The sequence below is a fragment of the Crocodylus siamensis genome, chromosome 7, assembly GCF_052110815.1.
Source record: "Crocodylus siamensis isolate JL-2025a chromosome 7, ASM5211081v1, whole genome shotgun sequence".
NCBI classification, from domain to species: domain Eukaryota; kingdom Metazoa; phylum Chordata; order Crocodylia; family Crocodylidae; genus Crocodylus; species Crocodylus siamensis.
The window spans coordinates 64,565,671-64,578,566 of NC_143401.1; the positions used below are offsets into that span (position 1 = coordinate 64,565,671).

General features: G+C 44.3%; 1 pseudogene; it reads left to right on the forward strand.

Moving 5' to 3' along the window:
- Positions 1-9,796: 9,796 nt before the first annotated feature.
- LOC149859890 (lipase member M-like) overlaps positions 9,797-12,896 on the forward strand; it is a 32,715-nt pseudogene continuing 29,615 nt past the window's right edge.

Here is a 12,896-nt window from a genome sequence, read left to right on the forward strand (position 1 = left end):
TCAGGAGCTTCCTGATCAACACCTTACCTCTCAATGCCACACCCAAGGAGACACACCTACAAATGTGGAACAAGAGGCTGAAAAAAATACTTGATAGCAGGAGCTGAGTCCTTGCCACCAGGGGCTGATGAACCATGGCAAAGGTGGCACTGTCTCAACTTCCTATGCACAGAAGTTGGATGCGCCAAGAAACTGATGAAGAAGTGGGGCTATACCATTGGTTCAAATACTTGTGACTGCAGCACAGAGACTGAGACTATGCAACACCTGCTTCAATGTCCACTGCTTGAAGGCACATGTACAATGAAAGATCTCACAAAGTGCAATAAACAAATACAAGCATGTTTAACAAAATGGCCAATACGGCTTAGAGACATGAGAAGAAGACAATGATCTAATTTTCCAGAATTTCTCTAAAGTAAACATTGAGCAGACCAAAGACATAATCAGAATGTTTCTGGTCTGGTCATCCCTCACTCTGAAAGCCAGTGGAGTTTTGCCTTTAGCTTTAATGGGATAGAATAATGACTTGTTTTGGGGTTTCATAGTTTCATAGTTTCTAGGGTCGGAAGGGACCTGAGCAGATCATCTAGTCCGACCCCCTGCCATGGCAGGAAAGAATACTGGGGTCAAATGACCCCAGCAAGATGTTCATCTACCCTCCTCTTAAAGACCCCCAGGGTAGGGGCCATCACCACTCCTCTTGGAAGCTGGTTCCAGACCCTAGCCGCCCTGACTGTGAAGTAGTGCCTCCTGATATCTAACCTAAGCCTACCCTCTGCCAGCTTGTGACCATTATTTCTGGTCACTCCTGGCAATGCTCAGGGAAACAGTGACTTCCCCAATGCCTGCTGATCCCCCCTGACTAGTTTATAACAGGCCACAAGATCCCCCTTCAGCCTTCTCTTTTGGAGGCTGAACAGGTTCAGGTCCCGCAGCCTGTCCTCATAGGGCCTGCCCTGCTGTCCCCTGATCATGCGAGTGGCCCTCCTCTGGACCCTCTCCATGCTGTCCACATCCCTCTTGAAGTGTGGCGCCCAGAACTGGATGCAATACTCCAGCTGCGGCCTGACCAGTGCCGCATAGAGGGGGAGGATCACCTCCTTGGACCTGCTCGAGATGCATCTGTGGATGCATGCCAAGGTGCGGTTGGCCATCCTAACTGCCTCTCCACACTGCCGGCCCATGTTTATCTTGGAGTCAATGATGACCCCCAGATCCCTTTCCACCTCCGTGCTGACAAGAGGGGAGTTCCTCAACCTGTAGGTACGGTGCCGGTTGTTCCTCCTGAGGTGCATCACCTTGCACTTGTCTGTGTTGAAACCCATCCTATTCTTGTCCGCCCACCCTTGTAACCTGTCTAGGTCTGATTGTAGCCTGTTACACCCTTCCAGTGTGCCCATGTCCCCCCCACATCTTAGTGTCATCAGCAAATTTGAACAGGGTGCTTTTTACCCCCTCATCCAAATCGCTGATGAAGATGTTGAACAGTGCGGGCCTGAGGACCAAGCCCTGGGGGACCCCACTGCCTACGTCCTTCCAGGTTGAGAAGGACCCATCTACTACCACCCTCTGGGTGCGGCCCTCCAGCCAGTTGGTGACCCATTTGACTGTGTGGGTGTCTACACCACAGCCCCCCAGTTTCTTAATGAGAACAGGGTGAGAGACCATGTCAAAAGCCTTCTGGAAGTCCAGGAAGATTATATCCACTGCTACCCCTGCATCTAATGATCTGGTGATCTGATCGTAAAAGGCCACCAGGTTGGTCTGAGAGGACCTGCCACTGATGAACCCATTTTGGTTGCCCCTAAGCATGAAGTCTCCTGCTGGCCCCTCCTGGATGTGTGCCAGCATAATTTTCTCGAACAGCTTGCCTAGGATCGAGGTGAGACTAATCGGCCTATAGTTTCCCGGGTCCTCCTTCCTGCCTTTTTTGAAGATGGGGACCACGTTGGCCCTCTTCCAGTCCTCCAGTACCTCACCAGATCACCACGAGTGCTCATAAAGTTGTGCCAGGGGACTTGCAATGACCTCGGCCAGTTCCTTTAGAACTCTAGGGTGGAGATCATCCGGGCCGGCTGACTTGAATACGTCCAACCCCTCCAGAAGCTCCCTAACTAAATCCTCGCTAACCCATGGCCCAGGTTTCGTTTGTAGTTTTACCTTCTTGGCATTTCTCATTATTTATAACAGTGGTCTCCAAACTTTTTTGATTGCACATCCCTATCAGTAAAAAATTTTTGAGCATGCACTCTCAATATATGTATATTTATATTCGTGCACGCCATCAGTAAAAAATTTTTGAGCACACCCCCACAATATATGTATATTTATAGAAATAGAAATAGAAGTTCTAATATTTTTCTCCCACACCCCAATGGATCGTCTTGCGTACCCCCTGGGGTGCACGCACCCCACTTTGGAGACCACTAATTTACAATACACCAAAAATCCTTCATTCATATGGAAAGTCTTATTTTAGATCAGCCATGTTAAATTCAGTTTATCTATCTTCCTTTCCTGCCCTACAGATAGATCAGGAGAGGGAGGGATATGGAAGAATTCTGTCCTGCCACTATAATCTTTCATCTGTATGGGATCCTTTGCCAATGATGGAATGTGGAGGTGACCACAAGTAGCTATAAGCATCTTTTGTCATTGATCTGGTTCTAAAGTTTGAGAAGCTTTAACCAGTTATAACCCATGAGGCTCCCATTTTGCCCTGTACCAAGCACAACACAGAGAAAGGGATCTTCCTCTTTATAAATTAGGTTGGAAGAATTTTATCTTAGCTTGTCTATTTTCCCCTGTATTGCAAAAAGAACCAAAGGGACAACAATGAAAATTAAATCAGAAGTCCTTGCAGAACCATGCTCTGTTGGGAGCTTAAGCTATTCTGTCCCAGGGAGGGCAGTGCTCTAATTTTATTTATTTATTTATTTATTTATTTTGACGAGCCCCCCCACCCTCATCTATCTATAAAGTATCCAACTTAGATTTAACCAATTCTCCCTTAAAGTGATACAGGTGTAGATACAGGTGTATTTAAAGAATGCTGTTTAGAGAAGGAAACATTTTTGGAAAATTCTATTACATTTTACCTGTTCCTCGACATTTCTGTACTCCATTTGGAATAGTCATAGTCTTACCAAATTTGGTAAATCTGTTTCAGTTGTAACTATATGCAATAATTTCTTTTTGTTTGGCTACTTGTGAAGAGTTCACACTAATCCCGTGGAGTCTGTAAACCTCAGTTGAATAACACAGGTAACTACTAAACTGATTATTCCTCATTTTGTATTTTCAGTGGTGACCCTGAGTCCCTCCTGCCAGGACTTGTCAGAAAAATATTTAATTCAGGAGGATGTAATGTAAACACCACCGACTAATAAAATATCAATCTATTTTTGTCAAGGTTTTGTATCCTTGCTCACAACATGAGGATCTTTACTTTTAAAAAAAAACCAACTCACAAACTCACAGGGTCTTCTTTAAGCAAGGATTCTTTATTAGTTATCCATCTAAACATTTTTTTTTAAAGTCTCAGCGTCGACTTAGCTGGCTGGGTCAACAGAAACCAAATTTTGTTTATTTATTTATATATTCATTTGGTGACCGCTTGATGTCTTCTCCAGTAAAGGTAAGTATTATATCTTTTGTAAGATTTTAATATTAAACGTAAACAGCTCAAAATACAAATAAGGTTTTTTGTTTTCTTTTTTGATAGGGCCATCACAAAGAAAACAGGTTGATTTCACCTTTAAATACCTTAAAGCTAGCTGGGCTTGCTGTATCTTTCAACTTTCTTCCTCTTATTTTTTTAAAGATTCAAGAAAATTTTACTTGTTATTGTAATTCTCTAGATTCCCCCTGTCTGCTTCTCTGCTCCTCAATGCTGAACAGTCCCTGGGACCACACTCTAGAAAACTTCTCTCTCTTTCCTTGATTTTTTCTTATCATGCCTCCTCCAGGCAGACACTGTCTCCAATCCTCCCCGACTCACTCTGTGATGCTGCCTCTCTGCTGCTGACAGCCCATTCCTCTTCCTGATTGGCTCCCCCCATCATGTGCTCACTCCACCCTGCATCCGGGTCTTCCTTCCCTTTGCTCCACTTTTGGCAGCATTCCAGCTGCATTGAGTGGCTGCTTTGGAAGTGCAGTTTCCTGCTGTTCTTTCCCCGTCCCTGGCGGCTCTCTCATTGTTCCAATGCCGGCTCTCTCTCTCCATGACACTACTTTACTGCCTTCTTCGTTTTCTAGCCAAGTATAAGGACATTACAGAGTTGATCTAATAAAATATGTTACCAAAGAATTTTGAATCTAAATAGCTACCACAGTTCTACAGCACTATTGTGTGATTTTCTACCCCCATTCCCTACTCACCTCAAAAGTTGGCTGGTACTTTCCTATGCCTCACATCTTTGTGCCTTATCGGACTCATATTTACATCTCCTTCCTATGGAAGTACTTCATAGCTGAACTATTGGCTACTCTGAGATTGGCTCTACTGTGTACATACACTGTCACTCCTTATAGCTATACTCACTGAGATACTGTTCTCATGCTTGCAGAGTTCCTTTGTGTTTCCATTTCCAGACATAACTTAGATGGATTGGCTTATAAGTTTCCTCTCCATGTATTGTGAAAGTTACTACAGGAAACATTTTACACTGAACTGAGGTGAACCAGGGAAGACTTTCATCCATGGCCAAAGGCCTATTTTATTTAAGGTTGCACAGCAGCAGGGCCTCATGAGTTACTGCTGCCAGATGATGCTCCACTCCAACAAGGAAAGAACTTACCTTCTTGGTGAAGAAGCTCAGAACAAAAATGTAAATAAGAATTAAGAACATGACTCTCTGTGCTAGAAGTCTGCTATGATGCTATGTGGTATTAAGTTGTATTGCCATTAGTAATAACCTAAAAAGTTGTCTCTAAATAAAGAGATAGCTGTTGTATGAGGTCTCAGGATGGTCTCCTTTCTTTTTAAAAAGCTCCTATATAAAATTGTGTTGAAGAATTATAGCATATCAGGTAAACGACACAGTAGTAATCAGAGTTTCCTTAACACATCTTAGACGATTCCCCTTCCCTCATTGTCCCCCCAGGTCCTGTAAGGGAGAAATGAGCAGGGCATCAGCAGAACCCCTCCAGTTTTGCTACCAGATGACAATTCACAATACATAGAAAGGTTTTACCAGCTAAGTGGAAAGAGTCAAAAAAGCTAAGACGAACTAACTATGTTTCCATTATTTTACTAAATGGTACTGAGCATCACTGCTGTTAGAGAAACTTTTTTTAGATGGTGTCCCAAACTGAATAATTTCTGGCAAAGTTTCCTTGAGGCAACATGTTTATGATGAGGATGATGGGGGAGCCAGGATTTTTCTTGTTACATTCAACCGGATGCTCCCAAATGAACACCCTTTGTAGGATGTAGTATCTGTAGGAACTGAGAACTGAAGCATCAGAAAGTCAAGAGTTACTGACATCTGCTAATGAACAGGGTGAAGAGCAGCCCAGAGCTGAGAACACAGAAGGACAAAGGTTTGGAAGGGAGGGAGCTCTCTGCCAGCAACTGTTGGTGAGCGAGGGAAAGTGATCCTGCGAGGGAAAGTGATCCTGCTTTCTCTGAATGTCACTTATAGAGTAGTTTTGCACATTTGATTTAACATGAAGTTGGGTTTTGTATTTGTAGTAAGGGAAAGTGAAGAAGAGTGTAACAAATGTATCTAGGTTGAGGGAACAAACACACTGATAAAAAATGAGGTCTGGAGGATTTGTGTGAAGGAACTTCTGCCTGTTCTCCTTGTGGCTTGCAAGGAGTATTACCCTCCATTTTATTGGTGAGAGATTCTGTCAGTGCAGGTAATTTTGGTATGGTCATCTCTCCCAAACAGGCATTGTGATATTTGATGCCTTTTCATAGAGCTACAGGCTCTTGAATTATGAAAGAGACAGCATACAAACACTCAGCTTTCAGTTTTCATGTGGGGATTTCAACATGGTTGGGAAATAAAGTAAACACTGTGACTTCTGAAGAGCACAGGAGCTTGGGAAAATGGCCAGCAGCATATTTTGAGTCAGATCAGAATAAGAGACACCTTTGACTTGTGGTGACCCAGATAGTTGCACAAAAACTTGCCTCATTCAGCTGAGAAAGGGTATTTTCCCACAGGAGTCCCTGTGGAGCAAAATCCTATAAGGGGAAAATGGCAAGGCTTTAACCCTGCTCCACCTCTGCCAAAGCTAGCTCAGCCAGGTGAGTGCACTGCGGGTGAGGAATCTGATCTTGTTTGATTCATCTGATTGCTCCCTTAACATAAACTCAGAACTCCCAGGGCAGGGAGGTGCAATCTGAGGCATAATTACACCATAATATGACTCTATAAAGTCTTGAACTGGCTCTGATACAATGCAACAGCTGAGGCCAAAAATCAGCTCATTTTGGGTCCCAGCCCAGGGACCATAAGGGAATTGGTTTCAGACTTCAGTGTGGTTGCAGGAGAAAAAATTGTTGTTTCTGATCTCAGCCCTGGGACAGCACCAAATTGGCTCCCATGTAACCCACTGGAGCCAACTGGAGAATCCCGTGTGGTTCTAGGATTGGGAACCACAGTCAGTGGATTGTGGTTCCCAGCCTTGGGACTGCAATTGATCATACCTCTGTCCCATGTCAAGGCAATGCATGTTACTTGATAGGATCAGGAGAGACTTCTCCCCCCAAAAGGCATGACTTTATTACCTTATGAGGTCCCTTAGAATCTATTATCCTGCTTGAATGCTCAAACAGTAGCTTTTCAATTGGTTAACACATGCTAAGTGTAATGGGTAGCATTCTCCTAAGTGGTTTTTTCAGGAACCAAGGCATGGGCCACTAGGATTGTACTTAGACACTTACGCCATGTGCAGATGAGCACAGATGTTTGGCTCCCTGGGGACAAGTAGCAGCATTGCATCTTGCACCGCAGCCACTTGTCCCCGGGGAATGTCTGTGCCACACGTGCTTTGGGACAGTAGGGAATGCTGGGGCCAGGCCCCAGCCACCTTACCTGGGGTTCATTGGGCCACCTGGGGCTTCAGCAGCAGCAATCTTGCCAGGCAGAGCCTGGTTGGCAGCTGCAGCATAGCTCTGCGTGGCCCAGCTCTGCTTTTCAGCAGCACACACTGCCCATGCATGCGCTGCTCTGTTTTTGATTTTTTTTCATGGGTTGTTGGGGGTTTTTTGACCTCTGGAAAACATCTGGGTCCTCTGGGAAGGCAACTGTCAAGAGTTGTGGCTACCCATGTGGCTTCAACTGCTTGCCAAAACTCAGAAAGTGGCCCTCCACCTAAAATAATTGCTTGTCCTTGTGTTAACAGTATGGCACATCAGTTCTCAGGCTGTGTATCCATGCATTGGCATTGTTGTGTTAGCCTGTCTGCTTCCAGAGCTGTGAGAAACTTTGTGTGTGAGACCCATAGTTTTATAGTTTCATAGTTGGTAGAGTAGGAAGGGACCTGAGCAGATCATCAAGTCCAACCCCTGGCCATGGCAGGAAAGAGTACTGGGGTTAAACAACCCTGGCAAGGTGTTCGTCTAGCCTCCTCTTAAAGACCCCTCCCAGGGTAGGAGCCAGCACCACTTCTTGTGGAAGTTGGTTCCAGATCCTAGCCACCCTGACCGTGAAGTAGTGCCTTCTGATGTCTAATCTGAATCTATCCTCTGCCAGCTTGTGACCGTTACTTCTAGTCACTCCTGGTAGTGCTCAGGGGAACAGGGACTCCCCCAGTGCCTGCTGGTCCCCTCTGACTAGTTTGTAAGCAGCCACTAGATCCCTCCTCAGCCTTCTCTTGTGGAGGCTGAACAGATTCAGGTCCTGTAGCCTCTCCTCATAGGGCCTGTCCTGCTGCCCCCTGATCATGCGAGTGGCTCCTCTCCATGTTGTCCACATCCCTCTTGAAGCGCGGCGCCTAGAACTGGATGCAGTACTCCAGTTGCGGCCTGACCAGTGTTGCATAGAGGGGGAGGATCACCTCCTTGGACCTGCTTGAGATGCATCTGTGACAAGGTACGGTTGGCCTTCCTGACTGCCTCCCCACACTGTTGGCCCATGTTCCCTCAGCACTCCAAGCTTTTTAGAAGTCAGTTGACTCCGACTGCCCATCCTGAACCATTCTAATGCATATATATCTATACTATTATGCGTACTAGGTGCCATCTCTTTTAGTAAGTATGAAGCCTCACTGCAATACCAGTGCAGGCAATTATTTCAGGCAGAGGATCACTGCAATAGATGAAATTGTTCAGAGAGGGAGTTAGGTGAGAGAACCGAGTTCACTGATGTGTGTGTGTGTGGGCAAGGTGCTGCCTGCTTGCCAGGCTTACATGCAGCTTTACCTTTCAGGCCATTATGGTACTGAACATAGCCAGTACATATGGTACATATGTACCATATTCAGTACATATGTACCATATGTACCATATGTATATGTATATGGTATATGTATACATATACCATATGTATATATACATGGTACATATGTATATGTATTCAGTACATATGTACCATATGTACCATATTCAGTACATATGGTACTGAACATAGCCATGTCAAGTTTGTTCTGGGCTCTCAAGCCCTACTATATATAAGCTGCATTTGGCCATTCGTGCCCTTCATATCAGGAGGCTTGCCAACCACTGGGAATCAGGATGACAATGAATGGGACAGTGTTTTATCTGATGCTGCACTTACGCACATGTGCAGTCAGATAAGGGAGCTGTATGTCACAATGCTCCTCTTTTTCAACCCATCAAATCCAGCAGGATTCCTTGAACGTCACATTGATGCAATGGTTGATAATTTTGAGCTCTGTACAAAACCAGCTTCACTGTCTAGAGATGTTCTTCATGCTATGATTGTTCTTGATATTGAGACACATTTAAACAACCATGGCAAAGGGTTGAAGGACTATCACCTTCCATCAATAGGCCATGATCTCAGACAGCAAACTTGCTCATTCTTGGAGGACATCCCTACTCAACAGCTGTCAAATGCATTAGCAGAAGAACTATACCGGTGCAGGCAATTATTTCAGGCAGAGGATCACTTACCAAGTTTTGGCAAGCTGTCAAGGACCGCATTTCCCTCTCCAGTGCGTGGCAGCAGGAACAGCCCCACGGTCCCTGGCCAGAAGCCTCTGCTAGGCAGGGGCTTCTGGTGTGGGGGCCGGGCAGAGGCAGCCTTGCTGCTGGGTCCTGCTACCAGCTTCCCCTGGGTCCTACTGCCCCTGGCTCCTTTCATCTTTGACAGGCATCCAGGAGTAAATAAATATTAAATTTTCTAAATTTTTTAGGGGCACTCAAGATTAAGGTACCTCTGAATGTGTTGAAAACCAGCACCTGCAGCATATCAGCACAGTATGAACTTGCTGAGCTGATTCAAGAAGCAGCTATCATCATCTAGGATAAAGCACCAATGACTTATCGGTACATGCTGGAGGCTGTAGAGTGAATATTATGAGATTTGCTGCAAAGCAATTCACTTTTGGTGGCAAGTTGATAGTGTTTGGGAGTGATTTTTGACAAATCCTACCTGCTGTGAAAAATGCCTCATGGCCACAAATAGTAGAGGCAAGTTTGAAGTGATCTGAGTTGTGGAAACACTTCCAGATTTTCCAATTTTATGAGAGTATGTGAGTATGTAAGGAAGGTTTTGATGCACAAAGTGCAAAATACACTCAATGGCTTTTGGATCTGGGAAATGGCCAAGTTCCAAATATTGATAAAATCATTACCCTGACTCCTGAGCTCTGCATGCCTTTGGATATCTCAGAAGTGATAAAATGGACATTTCCAATTCTATTGGATAATTATCAAAATCCAGGATGGACATCTGAAAGAGCTATTTTTATGCCACATTACTCCATTGTACAGGAGATCAACAATGCTATTGTGGCAAAATTTCCAGGCCAAGAATGGACTGGTACAAGAGCAGATGCTCTTTCAGAGGATGACAGTGTTATGGCTGTACCAACTGAGTACTGGAATTTTATGAAGGTGTCAGATTTGCCCCCACATCAGCTCCACCTTAAGTCTGGGATGCTCATCATGCTTCTGCGAAACCTTGCCCCTAAGGATGGTCTGTGAAATGGAACATGGCTATTGATGCAATCCGTCATTAGCAGCAGACTACTTGAGGCAAAAATTGTTGGATCAGAAAGAATAGTTCTAATTCCTCAGATAGTACTGAAGCTGTCTGACGACACATTTCTATTCACATGGACACGCTGACAGTTCCCTGTGCAGGTGGCATTCAGCATGACTATGAATAAAGCACAGAGGCAAACATTAAAAAGAGTAGGAGTGTTCCTTTAGGATCCTGTCTTCACCCATGGACAACTATATGTTGTTGCTTCCAGAATCTCCCACCCAGAAAACATCTGATTTGCAGTGACTGCTGACTTGAGTAACAAAACCAGGAGTGCTGTGTATTCAGAAGTGTTGTAAATCTCTTATAGTAAGAATTTGTGATATGTTTCAAGATGTTGTGTATGTGGAAGTGTTCTAAAGCTGTTGAAGTGCAATAAAATGTGATCTCAAGCATATATATATATATGTATTGTGTGCACGTTAATTCCCAAAAAACAAACCTTTAAATGCCATTTCTAAAAGAACAGACATTTCCTGATCCTTTCCCTGTTGTTGCTTTGGGAAGGTGTACTGGTAGCTCAATTCTTTCACTTTTTCATACTCAGTGTTTTTCAAGTTTCAGGTTCTGTGCTTTGTAGTTGTGTAACACTGTAACTTGGTGACTGCAAATTTCTTGGGGAAAAAGTTAGCTTGCAAACACAAGGGTCTGGGCCCAGGGGTTCCAGTCCTATATTGATTTATTGCTGCAGAATGATAGAAGAAATATACAATGTTTTCACCACATTCCTATTAACAGAGAGGTATGTTGCTTCATAAAGACTGACTAGCTTACATTCCTTGTTTGAAGGACTATTTCAGTTATATTAAAGTCACTCTGGGTAAAAATGAACAAAATGTAGATCCCACTAAGATGTTTGAAATATTCCTAACACAGTGGATGTTGTAAGTTCAGTTGAGGAGCTGTAGTCAACACTCAGAAATAGATTAACTTTATTAAGCAAGTACACTAACGGAGAGAGGTGTAACTAGGAGACAAATTAAACATAAAACTGCCTGAAGCCCCTTGCTCCTAACCACCTGAGCATGGCCAGTTCTTTTTAGCCAATATCTTTACTTTCATACAAGTTTCTTTAAGGGACAGTCAGCAGTGGCAATCCCTCAATTTGAGTATTATCTCTACTGTAGCTCATTGGATGGGCCTTGGGGTGACATAAGGGCCAGTAACCTTCCACAGAACTCCAGATGCCTTCTATAGGACTGAGAATCCAAGTATAGGGGCTAAATACCTTGGGGATTGCAAGGTTCAGTCTAAGTCATTTTGTGGATTTTCCCATTGTATTTAAAACTACCTATCAGGATTTCAAGCATAGCAAAATAAATTTTAAGTATGATTTTTGATCCTTGGATATAAACAGATCTAAAAGATAATATCATCTATTATCTCTAGCTCTGCAGGTGACTGTTTTGAGTTGAGCCTCCTTTGTTTCAACTATTCACCCCCTAAAGGATCTTAATTGCTTTTTATAACAATCCCAAATGATGGGTGACAGTTATGCACATTCAACCCATATCACTGTCTTTATATCTGGTCATTCTAAACGCACTGACTGACCACCCCTTATCCAGCTGCAAAGTATTGAAGGACCAGATGCAACTTGGATAACTAGACCCATCTCTGATTCTCACTCTGGGTGGGGTTACAAGTTACTTTAAAACCATTCTAAAGACCCTTAAATGGGAGCATCCACACAGAGGGTGCCAAACTGTGGCAAATGCCATCTAAGCCTCTTAACATTACTTCACTTTGGGCATGGGTTATCTTTGAGCCATTCTACCTAGCTTGAGCTAGGGTATTGTTAGTCTACTCATGGAGGTGAAGCAACCAATTTGCAGTCATCCAGCATCCCAGGATGCACAGCTCCCAACCCCTCTACACCTGACAAGCTTTCCACCATCTCAAGCTCTAACTCCCATCTAACTCAAACTCCCATCTGCCCCCAGTCAGTATGACCCCTGGCTGCATGGTACCATGCTGTCTGTTCCAGGGACCCTAGGAGCCCTGATCTAGGTCCCAGGTCCTGAGGCCAGGCACATAGCTTTCCCCATAAAGGGCTAAGCCTCTGCCCTACACAGGTGGCTCTCCCCAATGAAGAGTATTTGGTGGGGTGGGGAGGGTGACTTTTGTCATGTGTAAGCCCTTGGGGCTCTGCTCACAGAGGAGGGATAATGGCCTGGCTCATGGCCACACCCTTGCTCATCAGATGCTCCACTGGTAGGCCTTAACATATGACTGCTTTAAAACTGTTTTGACTTACTGTAACTGGAAGCCAGAAGCTCCTCTTACTAACTAACCAGTTGACTAGCCAGCTGCATTAGCAAGTGAGCAGCCGAAGCACGGAGATCTAAGCTGCAGCAGAGATGACTGAACTACCCATTAGTCCTAAAGGCAAGCACTTGTATGAATGTGGGAGTCACCTGACTGACATAAGGAAATGCCTGCCTGAGGGTATAAAGCGGATGCACAGATGCTGTCTGTCAGGAAGTAGAACTTTCCAGAGAGTGAGAGGCTGCCTGGGAAATCCCTCTTGCAGGCACCAAAGCAGTCTGAGGGCAGGATGCTAAGAACCCAGGGGATGAGGGCTGCCTCATTTTATGTTTACCTAGAGTGAAGAAATGTTTTTGTTAAAGCAATAGCTTGCTTTTTCTTTATGATTATTTACCCAGGATGGGAATGGTTTTGTTCAAGCAACAGCTTACATTTTTC